The sequence below is a fragment of the Coregonus clupeaformis genome, chromosome 9, assembly GCF_020615455.1.
Source record: "Coregonus clupeaformis isolate EN_2021a chromosome 9, ASM2061545v1, whole genome shotgun sequence".
Classification (NCBI taxonomy): domain Eukaryota; kingdom Metazoa; phylum Chordata; class Actinopteri; order Salmoniformes; family Salmonidae; genus Coregonus; species Coregonus clupeaformis.
Window position 1 is genome coordinate 8,180,310 of NC_059200.1, and position 19,025 is coordinate 8,199,334.

At 41.6% G+C, this 19,025-nt stretch overlaps 1 pseudogene; it reads left to right on the forward strand.

Moving 5' to 3' along the window:
• The window catches only part of LOC121574177, a 29,398-nt pseudogene extending 12,084 nt beyond the window's left edge, over positions 1 to 17,314 (forward strand).
• Positions 17,315 to 19,025: the final 1,711 nt, after the last annotated feature.

Here is a 19,025-nt window from a genome sequence, read left to right on the forward strand (position 1 = left end):
TCTCTATTATCTAACTAAAAGGTGGAAGAGTTATCACCCCAAAAGTTAGTAGGCTATAGGAATGCCCCCCTCATTTTTATTTAACCTTTATTCAACCAAGTAAGCCAGTTGAGAACAAGTTCTCATTTACAACTGCAAGCTGGCCAAGACAAAGCAAAGCAGTGCGATAAAAACAACAACACAGAGTTACATATGGGATAAACAAAACGTACAGTCAAAAACACAATAGAAAATCTATATACAGTGTGTGCAAATGTAGTACGTTATGGAGTTAAGGCATAAACTTGATAATTTGTGTGTAAAAGTGGGAGTCTGTATCTGTGTATGTTGGGTGTTGGAAAGTAATCTAACTGTCTGTCCCCAGGTTTCACTCCTCTGATCCTGGCTGCTACAGCGGATTATGTTGGCGTGGTGGAGAGCCTGCTGGATAAAGGATATTGAAGCCCAGTCAGAGAGAATCCAGTCAGAGAACCAAAAACACACCACTCTTTCTGGCTTGCTCTGTAGGAAGACAAGAGGTGCTGCTCTTCAGTAAAACACATTCTTCACTGAACACCACATCAGTGCCTTGTTCCATTCTTGGTAAAACACCAGGGTATGTCTTTAGTGGAAATTCCCCAAAGGTGTTTTGTGGATTGACTAACCTGTGGTCCATTCCTTCCAGGAGGTAAAACTGTTGCTGCTGCACGGGGCCAACAAGGAGCACAGTAACGTTTCAAACTACACTCCTCTCAGCCTGGCTGCCTCAGGGGGCTGCATCAACATCCTCCTTCCCACAATAAGAGCTACAACTCTAATATTTGTCAAAACTCTTCACAGTTGTGTTCTGTGAGTGTCACCAAGTAGGCTGAAACCTATGGATCTTGGGTCCATTAAATGGGGTAAGGCTGTACAGTGCATATAGGTATGCCCCCAATGCAATTCTAATACATTCACATTGCGATTTCAACTGATTTTTACTTTTTGTGTCAAATGAACTAATTATTGTATTTTGTTGAATTTCTATAACAACATTCCGACCTTGTTTAGCATTATTTAGTCCAAATATGGCATGATTCCACTATTTGTATCCGTTTTAATCACTTTCAATGGGGGAGTTTTATTTTGAAGGTGAACCGCAAATTCCACTATTGTGGCTAATCCTTATTTTGTGCTAGCTTTACACAGGTTCTAGCAAGCCCAATAATATGCTTCTGACTGCAGTAACTACACGCTGCATGCACTACACGCCGCGCCTACTGCCATTAAGGGTACGTGTAACAGTACTACGCCCATTAGCATTACATCACTACATGCCGCGCCCACTAGCATTACATCACTACATGCACGCTAGCTAACTAGCACACGCTAGCTAGTTAGTACACATCTGCTGAAGCCAGACCCTACTGAACCCAATTCTCGCATGGCAATACTTGGTGGCCGCCGTGTGGTCGATCATCACGCCACGCCCCCCCAGTCTGCGGTTTGCAGATAGACCCTACTCAGCAAGCCTAGTTATCTGTATTCCAGTTTTTCTATGTAGCCAGTTGGCTCTTTACTATGTTAAATGCGTTATTTGTCTAATGAATGTCTCCAATTCACGAATGTTGAATGTCAAAACTTAATCTGATAAATCACTGACGGTGCAGTTACTCAATTCAACATGTATTTTTCCAATATTAGGGTACGAGATAACTTTAGTTACAACTGTAGTTACCATGTTGATAATTTAGCATTTGTCTAACTACTGTTACCAACTTTAAAGTAGACCCACAACTTTTGTTTAGTCTGGACAATATTGCAAAACATTTTGATGCTATCAGTAATCAGTGACAGTCTAACATATGTTGATTCATACTGCTTTTTGTATAACATTGCATGGGTGAGTTGGATGGATGACACACACACCACTAACTCAAGCTGAACTGGAAGAGGTGGCTGCAGCTATGGTCCATTTTGTGTCTACAACTGTCTCCACACTGACAGGAAAATACATGCACTGCTGTGAAGGATCCTGCCTGACCCAAATGCTTCAAATGGCACAGTTACATAAGAGGCTGTCTGTTTGACAGGTGTTTATCAAAAGGAAACCACCAGAACACTATCCCTAAAAACAGTGAATAAAGTGATTGTTTGATTGAACCAGTTTTATCATAAACAAATGATTAATTACATGTTGACTACATATTTTGTTACCCTATCCTGATATAATTTCATAAATACTGACTGCTATCTCTAGGTTAGTCTCGTCTGGCACTGTCACGATCGTCGACAGATGAAGCGGACCAAGGCGCAACGTGATAAGCGTACATACTTTATTAGTGTACACACACGAACCAAAACAATAAACCAAACGATACGTGAAGTCCTAGGTTATACACAAACCCTTACGGAACAAGATCCCACAATAAACTAGTGAAAACAGGCTGCCTAAGTATGGTCCCCAATCAGAGACAACGAGCTACAGCTGACTCTGATTGGGAACCACCCTGGCCAACATAGATCTAAACGATCTAGAACGAAAACATAGAAAATGTAACAGAAACTCCACACCCTGGCTCAACATTTAAGAGTCCCCCGAGCCAGGGCGTGACAGGCACAAACACTTGTAGCTGAATGCATTGCTAATACCACCAACAAAACATTGCCATTCCCATCCTGTTTTATGTATCTCATTAACAATTTACATAAACATCTGTGTGTGCTACATTGTGGTATTTTTTCCTGTGTTGACAGTTGCAATGGTCAAAATAATAAGCATTAGAAATGTATTTATATATATATTATCTTTCTTTGATTTTGGTCTAGGTGCCAGTTCCCACATCATAAGTTGTGTACTCTGCAGTTGTGTACTCTATATAATATTACTTGTTGATGAAAAGGCAATCATAGGATGTAAAACAGGGATCATCAACTAGATTCAGCCTCGGGCCATTTTTTCTTCAGCCGATGGTCGGAACATAATATAAAATATTTTTAGAATGTATATTGACGCAAGGAGCCTAAACAGATGTAATATTTGACTAAAACATACCATTTTCAAACCTTGATTACATTTGGGGACATTGCCCTGCGTAGGGTACCGTCTTTTGGATGGGATGTTAAAACGGGTGTCCTGACTCTTTGTGGTCATTCAAAATCCCATGGCACTTATTATACGAGTAGGGGTGTTCACCCCGGTGTCAAGGCTAAATTCCCAACCTGGCCACATTCCATCATGGCCACCTGATCATCCCCCTCATTCCTAATTGGCAGATATCACTCCTCACCTCTCTACCTGATAGTTAATGTGTGGTGAGCGTTCTGGCACAAAAATGGTTGCTGTGCATCATTGAGGTGGGTGCTACACATTGATGGTGGATGAGGTGAGTTTCCCCCTACTACGTAAAGCGCTTTCAGTACCACAGTTGGTAGAAAACCACTATATATATATATATATATATATATATATATATATATATATATATATATATATCATATACAGTGAGAGAAAAAAGTATTTGATCCCTTGCTGATTTTGTAGGTTTGCCCACAGACAAAGAAATGATCAGTCTATAATTTTAATGGTAGGTTTATTTGAACAGTGAGAGACAGAATAACAACAACAAAATACAGAACAATGCATGTCAAAAATGTTATAAATTGATTTGCATTTTAATGAGGGAAATAAGTATTTGACCCCCTCTCAATCAGAAAGATTTCTGGCTCCCAGGTGTCTTTTATACAGGTAACGAGCTGAGATTAGGAGCACACTCTTAAAGGGAGTGCTCCTAATCTCAGTTTGTTACCTGTATAAAAGACACCTGTCCACAGAAGCAATCAATCAATCAGATTCCAAACTCTCCACCATGGCCATGACCAAAGAGCTCTCCAAGGATGTCAGGGACAAGATTATAGACCTACACAAGGCTGGAATGGGCTACAAGACCAATGCCAAGCAGCTTGGTGAGAAGGTGACAACAGTTGGTGCGATTATTCGCAAATGGAAGAAACACAAAATAACTGTCAATCTCCCTCAGCCTGGGGCTCCATGCAAGATCTCACCTCATGGAGTTGCAATGATCATGAGAATGGTGAGGAATCAGCCCAGAACTACACGGGAGGATCTTGTCAATGATCTCAAGGCAGCTGGGACCATAGTCACCAAGAAAACAATTGGTAACACACTACGCCGTGAAGGACTGAAATCCTGCAGCGCCCGCAAGGTCCCCCTGCTCAAGAAAGCACATATATAGGGCCATCTGAAGTTTGCCAATGAACATCTGAATGATTCAGAGGAGAACTGGGTGAAAGTGTTGTGGTCAGATGAGACCAAAATCGAGCTCTTTGGCATCAACTTAACTCGCCGTGTTTGGAGGAGAAGGAATGCTGCCTATGACCCCAAGAACACCCTCCCCACCGTCAAACATGGAGGTGGAAACATTATGCTTTGGGGGTGTTTTTCTACTTAGGGGACAGGACAACTTCACCGCATCAAAGGGACGATGGACAGGGCCATGTACCGTCAATTCTTGGGTGAGAACCTCCTTCCCTCAGCCAGGGCATTGAAAATGGGTCGTGGATGGGTATTCCAGCATGACAATGACCCAAAACACACGGCCAAGGCAACAAAGGAATGGCTCAAGAAGAAACACATTAAGGTCCTGGAGTGGCCTAGCCAGTCTCCAGACCTTAATCCGATAGAAAATCTGTGGAGGGAGCTGAAGGTTCGAGTTGCCAAACGTCAGCCTCGAAACCTTAATGACTTGGAGAAGATCTGCAAAGAGGAGTGGGACAAAATCCCTCCTGAGATGTGTGCAAACCTGGTTGCCAACTACAAGAAACGTCTGACCTCTGTGATTGCCAACAAGGGTTTTGCCACCAAGTACTAAGTAATGTTTTGCAGAGGGGTCAAATACTTATTTCCCTCTATAAAATGCAAATCAATATATAACATTTTTTACATGCGTTTTTCTGGATATTTTTTTTGTTATTCTGTCTCTCACTGTTCAAATAAACCTACCATTAAGATTATAGACTGATCATGTCTTTGTCAGTGGGCAAACGTACAAAATCAGCAGGTGATCAAATACTTTTTTCCCTCACTGTGTGTATATATATATATATATATATATATATATATATCTCCAATCAATTATTATAAATTATTACTATTTGTTTACGATCACATACAGTGCATACGGAAAGTATTCAGACCCCTTCCCTTTTTCCACATTTTGTTACGTTACAGCCTTATTCTGAAATGGATTAAATAACAAAATGTCCTCATCAATCGACACACAATACCCATAATGACAAAGCGAAAACAGGTTTAGACATTTTTGCAAATGTATTAAAAATAAAAAGCAGAAATACCTTATTTACATAAGTATTCAGACTCTTTGCTATGAGACTCAACATTGAGCTCAGGTGCATCCTGTTTCCATTGATCATCTTTGAGATGTTTCTACAACTTGATTGGAGTCCACCTGTGGTAAATGCAATTGATTGGACATGATTTGGAAAGGAACACACCTGTCTATATAAGGTCCCACAGTTGACATTGCATGTCAGAGCAAAAACCAAGCCATGCGGTCGAAGGAATTGTCCGTAGAGATCCAAGACAGGATTGTGTCGAGTCACAGATCTGGGGGAGGGTACCAAAACCTTTCTGCAGCATTGAAGGTCCCCAAGAACACAGTGGTCTCCATCATTCTTAAATGGAAGAAGTTTGGAACCACCAAGACTCTTCCTAGAGCTGGCCGCCTGGCCAAACTGACCAATCGGGGGAGAAGGGCCTTGGTCAGGAAGGTGACCAAGAACCCGATGGTCACTCTGACAGAGCTCCAGAGTTCCTCTGTGGAGATGGGAGAACCTTCCAGAAGGACAACCATCCCTGCAACACTCCACCAATCAGGCCTTTGTGGAAGAGTGGCCAGACGGAAGCCACTCCTCAGTAAAAGCGACAGGACAGCCCGCTTGGAGTTTGCCAAAAGGCACCTAAAGGACTCTCAGACCATGAGAAACAAGATTCTCTGGTCTGATGAAATCAAGATTGAACCATTTGCCCTGAATGCCAAGCGTCACGTCTGGAGGAAACCTGGCACTATCCCCACGGTGAAGCATGGTGGTGGAAGCATCATGCTGTGGGGAGGTTTTTCAGAGGCAGGGACTGGGAGACTAGTCAGGATAGAGGGAAAGATGAACGGAGCAAAGTACAGAGAGATCCTTGATGAAAACCTGCTCCAGAGTGCTCAGGACCTCAGACTGGGGCGAAGGTTCACCTTCCAACAGGACAACAACCCTAAGCACACAGCCAAGACAACGCAGGAGTGGCTTCGGGACAAGTCTGAATGTCCTAGAGTGCCCCAGCCAGAGCCCGGAATTGAACCTATTTTCAGGTCTAGAGAGACCTGAAAATAGTTGTGCAGCGACGCTCCCCATCCAACCTGACAGAGCTTGAGAGGATCTGCAGAGAAGAATGGGAGAAACTCCCCAAATACAGGTGTGTCAAGCTTGTAGTGTCATACCTAAGAAGTCTTGAGGCTGTACACTCTGCCAAAGGTGCTTCAACAAAGTACTGAGTAAAGGGTCTTGAATACTTATGTTTTTTTTAATACATTTGCAAACATTTCTAAAAACCTGTTTTTGCTTTGTCATTATGGGGTATTGTGTGTAGATTGAGGGGAAAAACTATTTAATCCATTTTAGAATGAGGCTGTAATATAACAAAATGTGGAAAAGGTCAAGGGGTCTGAATACTTTCTTAATGCACTGTATGTCTTTCTATTATGTATGGGAACACTTGAACAGATTTCCAAAATTAAAATCACTTCGAGCTGATTTCCTGGTGTTTTTAAAGTCTTATGACCAACAATGAAAATTCAAAAAAATTTAGTAAAATAATAAACCACCCGTGTGCCAAATTCGGCCCACCAGTTGGGGAACCCTGATGTAAAATGTACTTACATATGTAGCTGTAGAGGGATAAGTGTGCCGATTACCTATGTCACCCCAAGTTTAAACAAGAGCATGGGGAGCTTTGCCTAGTAATACAGTACAATACAGGTTCTTAGATCTGATGGGAGTCACTGTTTCACCCAGGGAAGAGGTTGAGACTGGAATAACTTTCTGGAATTTATTTCAGACCATGTCATTTTTAAAGGTAGAGTCAGCGATATGTACAAAAGCTGAAGAACATATACACATCCGGGTACTTTCCGCAGGTGCTGGAGTTGTAGGCAAATTCATGAAAAACAGAAAGGAAAACGCCGGACACTGCTGCTCATGCTCCCAGGTGATATTCATTTATAACAACGTTTCGACCCTTAGGTCTTCATCAGGCATCATATCCCAGGTGGGGGTGGAAGGTCCTATATATATACAGTGGGGAGAACAAGTATTTGATACACTGCCGATTTTGCAGGTTTTCCTACTTACAAAGCATGTAGAGGTCTGTAATTTTTATCATAGGTACACTTCAACTGTGAGAGACGGAATCTAAAACAAAAATCCAGAAAATCACATTGTATGATTTTTAAGTAATTAATTTGCATTTTATTGCATGACATAAGTATTTGATCACCTACCAACCAGTAAGAATTCCGGCTCTCACAGACCTGTTAGTTTTTCTTTAAGAAGCCCTCCTGTTCTCCACTCATTCCCTCCTGTTCTCCACACCGTTACCTGTATAAAATACACCTGTCCACACACTCAATCAAACAGACTCCAACCTCTCCACAATGGCCAAGACCAGAGCGCTGTGTAAGGACATCAGGGTTAAAATTGTAGACCTGCACAAGGCTGGGATGGGCTACAGGACAATAGGCAAGCAGCTTGGTGAGAAGGCAACAACTGTTGGCGCAATTATTAGAAAATGGAAGAAGTTCAAGATGACGGTCAATCACCCTCGGTCTGGGGCTCCATGCAAGATCTCACCTCGTGGGGCATCAATGATCATGAGGAAGGTGAGGGATCAGCCCAGAAGACCCAGCCACGACCCATCTTCAATGCTCTTACTGAGGGAAGGAGGTTGTTGGCCAAGATCTCGCGATACATGGCCCCTTCCATCCTCCCCTCAATACGGTGCAGTCGTTTGTCCCCTTTGCAGAAAAGCATCCCCAAATAATGATTTTTCCACCTCCATGCTTCACGGTTGGGATGGTGTTCTTGGGGTTGTACTCATCCTTCTTCTTCCTCCAAACACGGAGAGTGGAGTTTAGACCAAAAAGCTATATTTTGGCAGGACCTGGTCAATGACCTGAAGAGAGCTGGGACCACAGTCTCAAAGAAAACCATTAGTAACACACTACGCCGTCATGGATTAAAATCCTGCAGCGCACGCAAGGTCCCCCTGCTCAAGCCAGCGCATGTCCAGGCCCGTCTAAAGTTTGCCAATGACCATCTGGATGATCCAGAGGAGGAATGGGAGAAGGTGGTCTGATGAGACAAAAATATAGCTTTTTAGTCTATACACTATCCGTGTTTGGAGGAAGAAGAAGAACACCATCCCAACCGTGAAGCATGGAGGTGGAAAAATCATTCTTTGGGGATGCTTTTCTGTAAAGGGGACAGGACGACTGCACCGTATTGAGGGGAGGATGGAAGGGGCCATGTATCGCGAGATCTTGGCCAACAACCTCCTTCCCTCAGTAGGAGCATTGAAGATGGGTCGTGGCTGGGTCTTCCAGCATGACAATGACCCGAAACACACAGCCAGGGCAACTAAGGAGTGGCTCCGTAAGAAGCATCTCAAGGTCCTGGAGTGGCCTAGCCAGTCTCCAGACCTGAACCCAATAGAAAATCTTTGGAGGGAGCTGAAAGTCCGTATTGCCCAGCGACAGCCCCGAAACCTGAAGGATCTGGAGAAGGTCTCTATGGAGGAGTGGGCCAAAATCCCTGCTGCAGTGTGTGCAAACCTGGTCAAGACCTACAGGAAACGTATGATCTCTGTAATTGCAAACAAAGGTTTCTGTACCAAATATTAAGTTCTGCTTTTCTGATGTATCAAATACTTATGTCATGCAATAAAATGCAAATTAATTACTTAAAAATCATACAATGTGATTTTCTGGATTTTTGTTTTAGTTTCCGTCTCTCACAGTTGAAGTGTACCTATGATAAAAATTACAGACCTCTACATGCTTTGTAAGTAGGAAAACCTGCAAAGTCGGCAGTGTATCAAATACTTGTTCTCCCCACTGTATATATATATATAAAAAAATGTATAACATAGGTTCACAATATTAACATTCAATGTATTAAACTACATGATCATATACAAGGAATGTGATAAATTTTTACAGTAATATACATACATACAATATTCATACAATGTTCAATTAGGCCACATTTGTAAATACCCTTCGGAACCTTGTCCAAGAAAGTTTCCCTTTTCTCTGCTGGGTAATCAGATTTAACCACAATGTCTCTCACATTTGGGGGTCTTTTAAAGACCATACGTGGGGGTATTTTAAAATGGGTTTCAATTGTGGGTCAGTATCAATAATGTACCAGTGCTTCCTGATAATGTCCTTAAATGCCTTATCCCAATGGTGAGTATTGGGTAAAGCATGAGGGGATATGTTCAGCTTTTTCTTTAACTTTTGGTTGAAGGCTTTCCAGCTGTGTTAGTCCTTCAAAATGATCATTGGCATGTTTTACCCAATTGTCTTTGTACCCCCTTTCCTTAAACCTCTGTGTGAGGTCCGTGGTCTGTTTCTAATAAGAAGCATCAGAGCTGCATATTCTTCTGATGCGACTGAATTGACTTATAGGGAGACTTTTAATAAGTGGATGTGGATAAAAGCTGTCACCTCTAAGGAGTGTATCCTTGCCCGTAGGTTTCCTATAGAGATCTGTAGAGAGGGAGGTTTTGTCCTTAATAACCATCACATCAAGAAAACTGATTTGTGATAGGTCATAGTTAATGGTGAAATTAAGGTGTTCATTCATAGAGTTTAGATAAGCATGGAATTCCTAAAGTTCTTCCTGGGTCCCTGTATAGATCACAAAAATATAATCCAAATAACTCCAAATAATAACTCCAAATAATATAATCCAAATAACTCCAAATAATAATAAAAACTACCGTTCAAAAGTTTGGGGTCACTTATAAATGTCCTTGTTTTCCATGAAAACATTCATGAAATAAGTTTGAATAGGAAATATAGCAAAATGCATAGGAAATGAAGTCATTGACAAGGTTAGAAATAATTATTTTTAATACACTGCTCAAAAAAATAAAGGGAACACTTAAACAACACAATGTAACTCCAAGTCAATCACACTTCTGTGAAATCAAACTGTCCACTTAGGAAGCAACACTGATTGACAATACATTTCACATGCTGTTGTGCAAATGGAATAGACAACAGGTGGAAATTATAGGCAATTAGCAAGACACCCCCAATAAAGGACTGGTTTTGCAGGTGGTGACCACAGACCACTTCTCAGTTCCTATGCTTCCTGGCTGATGTTTTGGTCACTTTTGAATGCTGGCGGTGCTTTCACTCTAGTGGTAGCATGAGACGGAGTCTACAACCCACACAAGTGGCTCAGGTAGTGCAGCTCATCCAGGATGGCACATCAATGCGAGCTGTGGCAAGAAGGTTTGCTGTGTCTGTCAGCGTAGTGTCCAGAGCATGGAGGCGCTACCAGGAGACAGGCCAGTACATCAGGAGACGTGGAGGAGGCCGTAGGAGGGCAACAACCCAGCAGCAGGACTGCTACCTCCGCCTTTGTGCAAGGAGGAGCAGAATGAGCACTGCCAGAGCCCTGCAAAATGACCTCCAGCAGGCCACAAATGTGCATATGTCTGCTCAAACGGTCAGAAACAGACTCCATGAGGGTGGTATGAGGGCCCGACGTCCCCAGGTGGGGGTTGAGCTTACAGCCCAACACCGTGCAGGACGTTTGGCATTTGCCAGAGAACACCAAGATTGGCAAATTCGCTACTGGCGCCCTGTGCTCTTCACAGATGAAAGCAGGTTCACACTGAGCACATGTGACAGACGTGACAGAGTCTGGAGACGTCGTGGAGAACGTTCTGCTGCCTGCAACATCCTCCAGCATGACCGGTTTGGCGGTGGGTCAGTCATGGTGTGGGGTGGCATTTCTTTGGGGGGCCGCACAGCCCTCCATGTGCTCACCAGAGTTAGCCTGACTGCCATTAGGTACCGAGATGAGATCCTCAGACCCCTTGTGAGACCATATGCTGGTGCGGTTGGCCCTGGGTTCCTCCTAATGCAAGACAATGCTAGACCTCATGTGGCTGGAGTGTGTCAGCAGTTCCTGCAAGAGGAAGGCATTGATGCTATGGACAGGCCCGCCCCTTCCCCAGACCTGAATCCAATTGAGCACATCTGGGACATCATCTCTCGCTCCATCCACCAACGCCACGTTGCACCACAGACTGTCCAAGAGTTGGTGGATGCTTTAGTCCAGGTCTGGGAGGAGATCCCTCAGGAGACCATCCGCCACCTCATCAGGAGCATGCCCAGGCGTTGTAAAGAGGTCATAAAGGCACGTGGAGGCCACACACACTACTGAGCCTAATTTTGACTTTTTTTAAGGACATTACATCAAAGTTGGATCAGCCTGTAGTGTGGTTTTCCACTTTAATTTTGAGGGTGACTCCAAATCCAGACCTCCATGGGTTGATAAATTTGATTTCCATTGATAATTTTTGTGTGATTTTGTTGTCAGCATATTCAACCATGTAAAGAAAAAAGTATTTAATAAGATTATTTCATTCATTCAGATCTAGGATGTGTTATTTTAGTGTTCCCTTTATTTTTTTGAGCAGTGTATAAATAATAATTGTGTCCTTCAAACTTTGCTTTCGTCAAAGAATCCTCCATTTGCAGCAATTACAGCCTTGCAGACCTTTGGCATTCTAGTTGTCAATTTGTTGAGGTAATCTGAAGAGATGTCACCCCATGCTTCCTGAAGCACCTCCCACAAGTTGGATTGGCTTGATGGGCACTTCTTAAGTACCATATGGTCAAGCTGCTCCCACAACAGCTCAATAGGGTTGAGATCCGGTGACTGTGCTGGCCACTCCATTATAGACAGAATACCAGCGGACTGCTTCTTCCCTAAATAGTTATTGCATATTTTGGAGCTGTGCTTTGGTCATTATCCTGTTGTAGGAGGAAATTGGCTCCAATCAAGCGCTGTCCACAGGGTATGGCATGGCGTTGCAAAATGGAGTGATAGCCTTCCTTCTTCAAGATCCCTTTTACCCTGTACAAATCTCCCTCTTTACCACCACCAAAGCACCCCCAGAACATCACATTGCCTCCACCATGCTTGACAGATGGCATCAAGCACTCCTCCAGCATCTTTTCATTTGGTCTGCGTCTCACAAATGTTCTTCTTTGTGATCTGAACACCTCAAACTTCGGTTCGTCTGTCCATAAAAAAAAAATCCAATCTTCCTCTATACAGTGTCTTTGTTCTTTTGCCCATCTAAATCTTATTTTTATTGGCCAGTCTGAGATATGGCTTTTTCTTTGCAACTCTGTCTAGAAGGTCAGCATCCCGGAGTCGCCTCTTCACTGTTGATGTTGAGACTAGTGTTTTGTGGGTAATATTTAATGAAGCTGCCAGTTGAGGACCTGTGAGGCGTCTGTTTCTCAAACTAGACACTCTAATGTATTTGTCCTCTTGCTCAGTTGTGCACCGGGGCCTCCCACTCCTCTTTCTATTCTGGTTAGAGCCAGTTTGCGCTGTTCTGTGAAGGGAGTAGTACACAGCGTTGTACGAGATCTTCAGTTTCTTGGCAATTTCTCGCATGGAATAGCCTTCATTTCTCTCTTGTTTCTGGCCATTTCTATTCTATAATCGAACCCACAATTTCTGATGCTCCAGATACTCAACTAGTCTCAAGAAGGCCAGTTTTATTGCTTCTTTAAATCAGCACAACAGTTTTCAGCTGTGCTAACATAATTGCAAAATGGTTTTCTAAAGATCAATTAGCCTTTTAAAATGATACATTTGGATTAGCAAACACAATGTGCCATTGGAACACAGGACTGATGGTTGCTGATAATGGGCCTCTGTACGCCTATGTAGATATTCCATAAAAAATCAGCCGTTTCCAGCTACAATAGCCATTTACAACATTAACAATTTCTACACTGTATTTCTGATCAATTTGATGTTATTTAAAAAAAATTGCTTTTCTTTCGAAAACAAGGAAATGTCTAAGTGACCCCAAACTTTTGAACGGTAGTGTAGGTTAGCATAACTAGGAGCCATAGTGCTCCCCATCACTGTCCCTTTGGTCTGTAGGAAAAAGTATTCTCTGAAAAGAAAATAGTTGGAGGTTAATACCAGTTCAGCCAGGTCCACAATACAATTGGTGCTGGGAAGAGCATTAGGGGGACGTTCATTGAGGTAGAACTTGAGGGCCTCTAGGCCACCCTGATTTGGGATGTTAGTGTATAGACTGGTAACATACAAAGTGTGGTCCTCTGTAGCTCAGCTGGTAGAGCACGGCGCTTGTAACGCCAAGGTAGTGGGTTCGATCCCCGGGACCACCCATACACAAAAATGTATGCACGCATGACTGTAAGTCGCTTTGGATAAAAGCGTCTGCTAAATGGCATATTATATTATATTATTATTATACACAGAATAGAATTTTCAGGTACATGGTCCACAGATTTAAAAAAAGTAATACAATCAATGGAGTCTCTGGTATGCGTGGAGAGGGAGATCGCCCAGGGTTTCACAAAATAGTCTACAAAAGGTAAAGATATTCTGTCAGAGATCCGTTACTACTCACAATGGGCCTGCCTGGTATAGGTGGAGTCATGCTCTTATGAATTCTGGTGAGAGCGTATATGACAGGTGTGGTTGGGCAGTCAACTTTTCTATACTCATTTTTTTTATTTTTTATTTTATTTTATTTTTTACTCATATTCTGTCTTTGTAATTTCCCCTTCATTCAAACATTTTGACAGATGCAGACATAGATGTGTGCTTTCTGGTCAGAGGCAACCTAACAGGAGTTTGGCTAAGACAAACGAAGGGGTGGGTTAAAAGCATGACATTGTGTTTAATGTACAGTACCAGTCAAAAGTTTGGACACACCTACTCATTCAAGGGTTTTTCTTTATTTTTACTATTTTCTACATTGTAGAATAATAGTGAAGATGTCAAAACTATGAAATAACACATATGGAATCATGTAGTAACCAAAAAAGTGTTAAACAAATCAAAATAAATTGTATATTTTTGATTCTTCAAAGTAGACACCCTTTGCCTACTTGGAGTAAACTAGTGAACAACAATGCTTAGGGCCTCTACTTCCAGCTTATACTTACTATCTAAATTTTATGAAAACAGTCAATTTTACAATAATTATATTTTGTTAGTTTTTTCTCCTGAACTTCTTCTACTCTCAACCTCTCCGATCATTTTCATGATGTCCATCCGGTTTGCTTCTATATGCCAAATCTTTCTATCTGTGCTCTTTCACAAAAGCTCCCAACCTACAACCTACATACTTATTATGGACACAGTATGCTTACATTATTAGTTATCTTGTTATTATTTGTTGTTAGTTGTTATTAGTCCCATCCTTCAATTCCATTCAACACCTCCCATCTATCTCTTAACACCATCCATATAGGATTTATATTTGCCATATATATTTCAACTATACTGTGATGTCTTACAAAAGTTCTGAACCTTTCTATTCTCATTGTTTCTACAGATTGTGAATTGAAAATAAACATTTTTGCTAAAAGTATTATAATATTATTGATCGATTGACTATGACTTTTCAGATCACCCAGTAATGCTATCTGCAAGGTTAGCTCCAGGTAAATATTGCAATCATTTAGCCATTCCTGGACCTGTGTCCAAAAACAAGCTACAAATGGACAATACCAAAACAAATGATCTAATGATTCTGTCTCTTCGCAGCAAAATCTGCAGAGCTGGGAAGATTGTATCCCCCATATAAATAACATTCTATTGGTAGCAAGAATTTTATATAATAATTTAAATTGAAAAATTCAAAGTTTTGAATCCGGTGTCGTTTTGCGTATCAATTCATAAACACTATGCCATGGAATCGGTACGTCAAAAATCTCTTCCCAAATATTTTGCAATTTTATATGGGACGGCTGTCAATCCTTTGGTCCTTAAATGAAACTGATATACTTTTTTATTTATCACAGTTTTCCTTAACCAATTATGTTCTTTAATGCAAGGCCGACAGACAAGTTCCTTACTTTCTCCCCCTTCCACTTTCCTCTTCCATTTTTGTGGTGAGGCTGCAATTATTTGGTTGTAATTTTGGGTAGAGCAGACATTTCCATATGTTTTTGTTAGCTGCATGTGCGACATAACTCCACCAGTCCTACCGATGATATCGTTTACGAAGATTATACCTTTTTTAAACATTTTGTCAAAAAAATAGTTTTTTTTGTCAATTAGTATATTTGAGTTTAACCACAATATTTGTTGCATTATTTGTTCTGTCGTTTCTGGAGGAGATGATTTCCTTTTCAAATAACTGAAAGTGAGTGATTGTAATCTGAATAAAGGGAAAAAGGCCATTCTTGAACATTGGGTGAGACAATCTTACTAATTTAATAGAGAAACAGTTCGGATTTAAGTATAACTTTTGAATGACTGAAGCTTTTAGTGATAGGTCTAATGCTTTAATATTTAATAATTTCTGTCCTTATTCATTATATAAATAGGCCCGTTTAATTTTGTCTGGCTTGCCGTTCCAAATAAAATGGAATATTTTTTTCTCATATAATTTAAAAAACTGTTCGCTAGGCCATAAGCAAATAGGTAAACTGGGATAATACTAAAGAGTTAACCTCTTCATCACGAGGTTCCCTATATCCGGGGTACTCCTCCCGCAATCTCAAACAATGGCATAGTACGGTTTTTAAACATGTGTGAATACCTGAGTGTTATACACTACTGGAACGAGAAGCGTCTCAACTGTGAATCTAGCTAAACTGTTGTTGCCCAAATGAAATAATATTCAGACTCCAAGCAAATATATAAGCATATAGCAAAACCAGTACTGTATTTTGAAACCGTGGATGCCCGTATATTCGTAGACAGATAACGTATTTTTCTCAACCTATCTACACAAACGATACACCATTCAAAAGCTGCTACCTCGCAGATTCCAACAGTGATAGCCGTGTTCCTCTATGACCAACACTCACTAAACTATTAATCAAAGAACGTCAATAACAAACGTACATTTTTTTTATCACAACAACAAACTGCGTCTTACCTTTGTTGTTTCTGTTACCAAAAGTAGTGTCTGATCGAATAAAACCACTTGAAAAGATACTCTAGGGTCTCTCTCTCATTCCGAGTCGATTTCAATGAGTTTCCATCGTTTTACATGGCCAACAATGTGTTTGAAGATGAAGTCAGTAGTTTGGTTCAATCACAACAGGCACTGTTTTGTCTCCATTTTCTGGATATATGATGCAATCCCCGTGATTTGTCATTGTTCTCATTTAATTCTACTGATCCAGAGCTTTCGATAGAGGGGTCACATGTCAAAATCGGTTGTTGAAATATCCAAGTGCGCACCTCATTGTCTCATATTAGTTGACATGCTGCATTACGCACGGTTACGCAGAGCGCACAACACCACTAGAATTTCAGAGGGAAAACGCAAAGTTTATTCAAATATGGCAGGCTCTAGTAACAAATATACAGTTACAGAGGCGTTATTAATTGTAACAGATGAAAGTTGGACTCCATGTATCCCCATTGACTCTGAATCAGACGATGAGGACCTGCTTAGACCGGACGAACGAGACCCCAACGACGAGAACGAAGGTTATCAGCATCAGAAGAGTATGTAATCCCATTGATATTTATTACTTCTAATACTACTATTACTAATTTATTGTATGAGTACAAAACATACATTCTAAAATATCTATTTGAGTAACTGAAGCTCAACGTAAGTTAGCGCTAGATTAGCTTAGAGGCCCACGCGCAAGTTTACTTACAATAGAATGCTATGTGTATTATTTCTTGTCACTGAATTATCACTTTAGTCAACATTCTCATAGTTCTAACTATTTATTTTATATATCTGACTGTTTTGAGTCAGATTTGTCAATGAATGAATACAAGTGTGTTATAGTCATGATTTTCTTTTCTCTTTTGTCTTGTTTGTACAGTGAAGATGATTATAGGGGTGATGAGCCAGAGCATCTGCCTCCTCAGCCACAGCTTCCCCTTCCTCAGGCAGAGCCTCCTCTTCCTCAGCCTGGCCGCTTGTCTAGACAACGCACTTCTGCTCCCCTCCCTCGGCCACGGTCTTCATCGGACACTGAGTCCCCTGTAAAGAGCCCTCAACCCAAAAGAAAAGGAAAAGCTTTCTCAAAGTCAGCGCATCCAAGTCAGCGTGGTGGAGGTAGGCCTAACACTCCAAGAATCGGGAGGAAGAAGAGGAAGAAGAAGATAGGTGGCATAATAGAGAAGAGAAAAAAGGGTCTACATTTTGTGTGACAACCCACCCAAGGACACCATATCATTGTTTATAGTTTTGGGATGTGTGTAATTTTTGTTTTTAAATTTGTTGTTTATAGTTTCTAATAAATCTGCTCAGTTTGGAGTCGAACTTTCCCATTGTATGGTTTATTTTAATGGGAACACGTATAGAGGTCTGGGAGAACATGGGAAACAACATCAAAACAGTTGTATTTTGATGGAATTCAATTAAATGCCTTTTGCTGTCTGGTACCTGATAAAGGTCAAATGGCACTGATGGTGCCCAAATCTGCCCAAATGTCTCCATTTGGTAATCCGCCTAAACATTCTTCAACTAAAACCCCTACAACTTCGGTTTACTTTACTTTATTGGCATCAACCTTCACATAAGTACTCATCAGATATTGGGCTATGGTCCCATAGTGTTTAGGGGCTGCAGCTGCATAAGTCCAATAAATTATTCCCTATAAAACCTGAAGTTACTTTCAGGCGGAATCAAAACCTCCCAATTTATGCTGTGTTCTAGCTTCATGTACTAGCTTCATGTACATGTGCTCATGTTGATAGCCCTTGTCGTTTTTTGAGATATACTCTATTCAATTTAGGCATGCATTTTCGAGGCAGGCACTTTAGCCAGGTGCCTAGTGATGAAGAGGTTAATCAGGGTGATTTTTCCACACATTGACAGGTATTTACCTTTCCATGGTAGCAAGATCTTATCTATTTTTGCTAACTTTCTATTAAAATGTATTGAAGTGAGATCATTTATTTCCATTGGGATATGTATTCCGAGTATATCCACATCACCATCAGCCCATTTTATTGGTAAACTACATGGTAATGTAAAAATTGTATTTTTTAGTGATCCAATACGTAATATAGTACATTTGTCATAATTTGGTTGTAATCCAGAGAGGTTAGTGTCACGAACAGAAGAGGACCCAAGAGCGCAAGTTCAAATTCAGAGTTCTTTATTCAAGGTTACAGGCGGGAAGAGGAGTCCCAGGGGTGTCAGGGGTCTTTCAGGGTCCTCCTGTGGGTACCTGTGCTCCGGGGGTCACCAAATGTCCGGGGGTGTCCAGTCCAAGTGCTTAGTGTGTGTGTTCCCCAGTGATGGAGCGGCGTATCGGGCTGAGGGTGGTGAAACGTCTGGGCACGCTCATCTGGTGGTCGGAGACCTGGGGGAACACACACACACAACAGCAATATGAATGGCAGGCAGAAGTACAGATCAGGGCTGGGCAAATATCGTGGTGAGAGACAGAAGGCAGAAACGAGTTACCGGAGGGGCTGAAGATCGGAGAGTAGTCGAGGTCCAGAAGGCAGGTTGGGATAGACGGGGCAGTAGAACAAGGAGGCAGTCAAGAAAGGATCGGTATCACAAACAGGAGTCAGAGCGCAGACAGGCAGGTTACTGGTCCGGGTTTGAAGACGATCTGACAGGGCTTGGCTGAAAAACAGGGCTTGATATACTGGGAGAGGTAGTGGGGAAATGCAGTACAGCTGGCAGAGTAATTAGAACAGAGTGAGGCCAGGTGAGGATGGTGAGTGGGAAATGCAGTGCA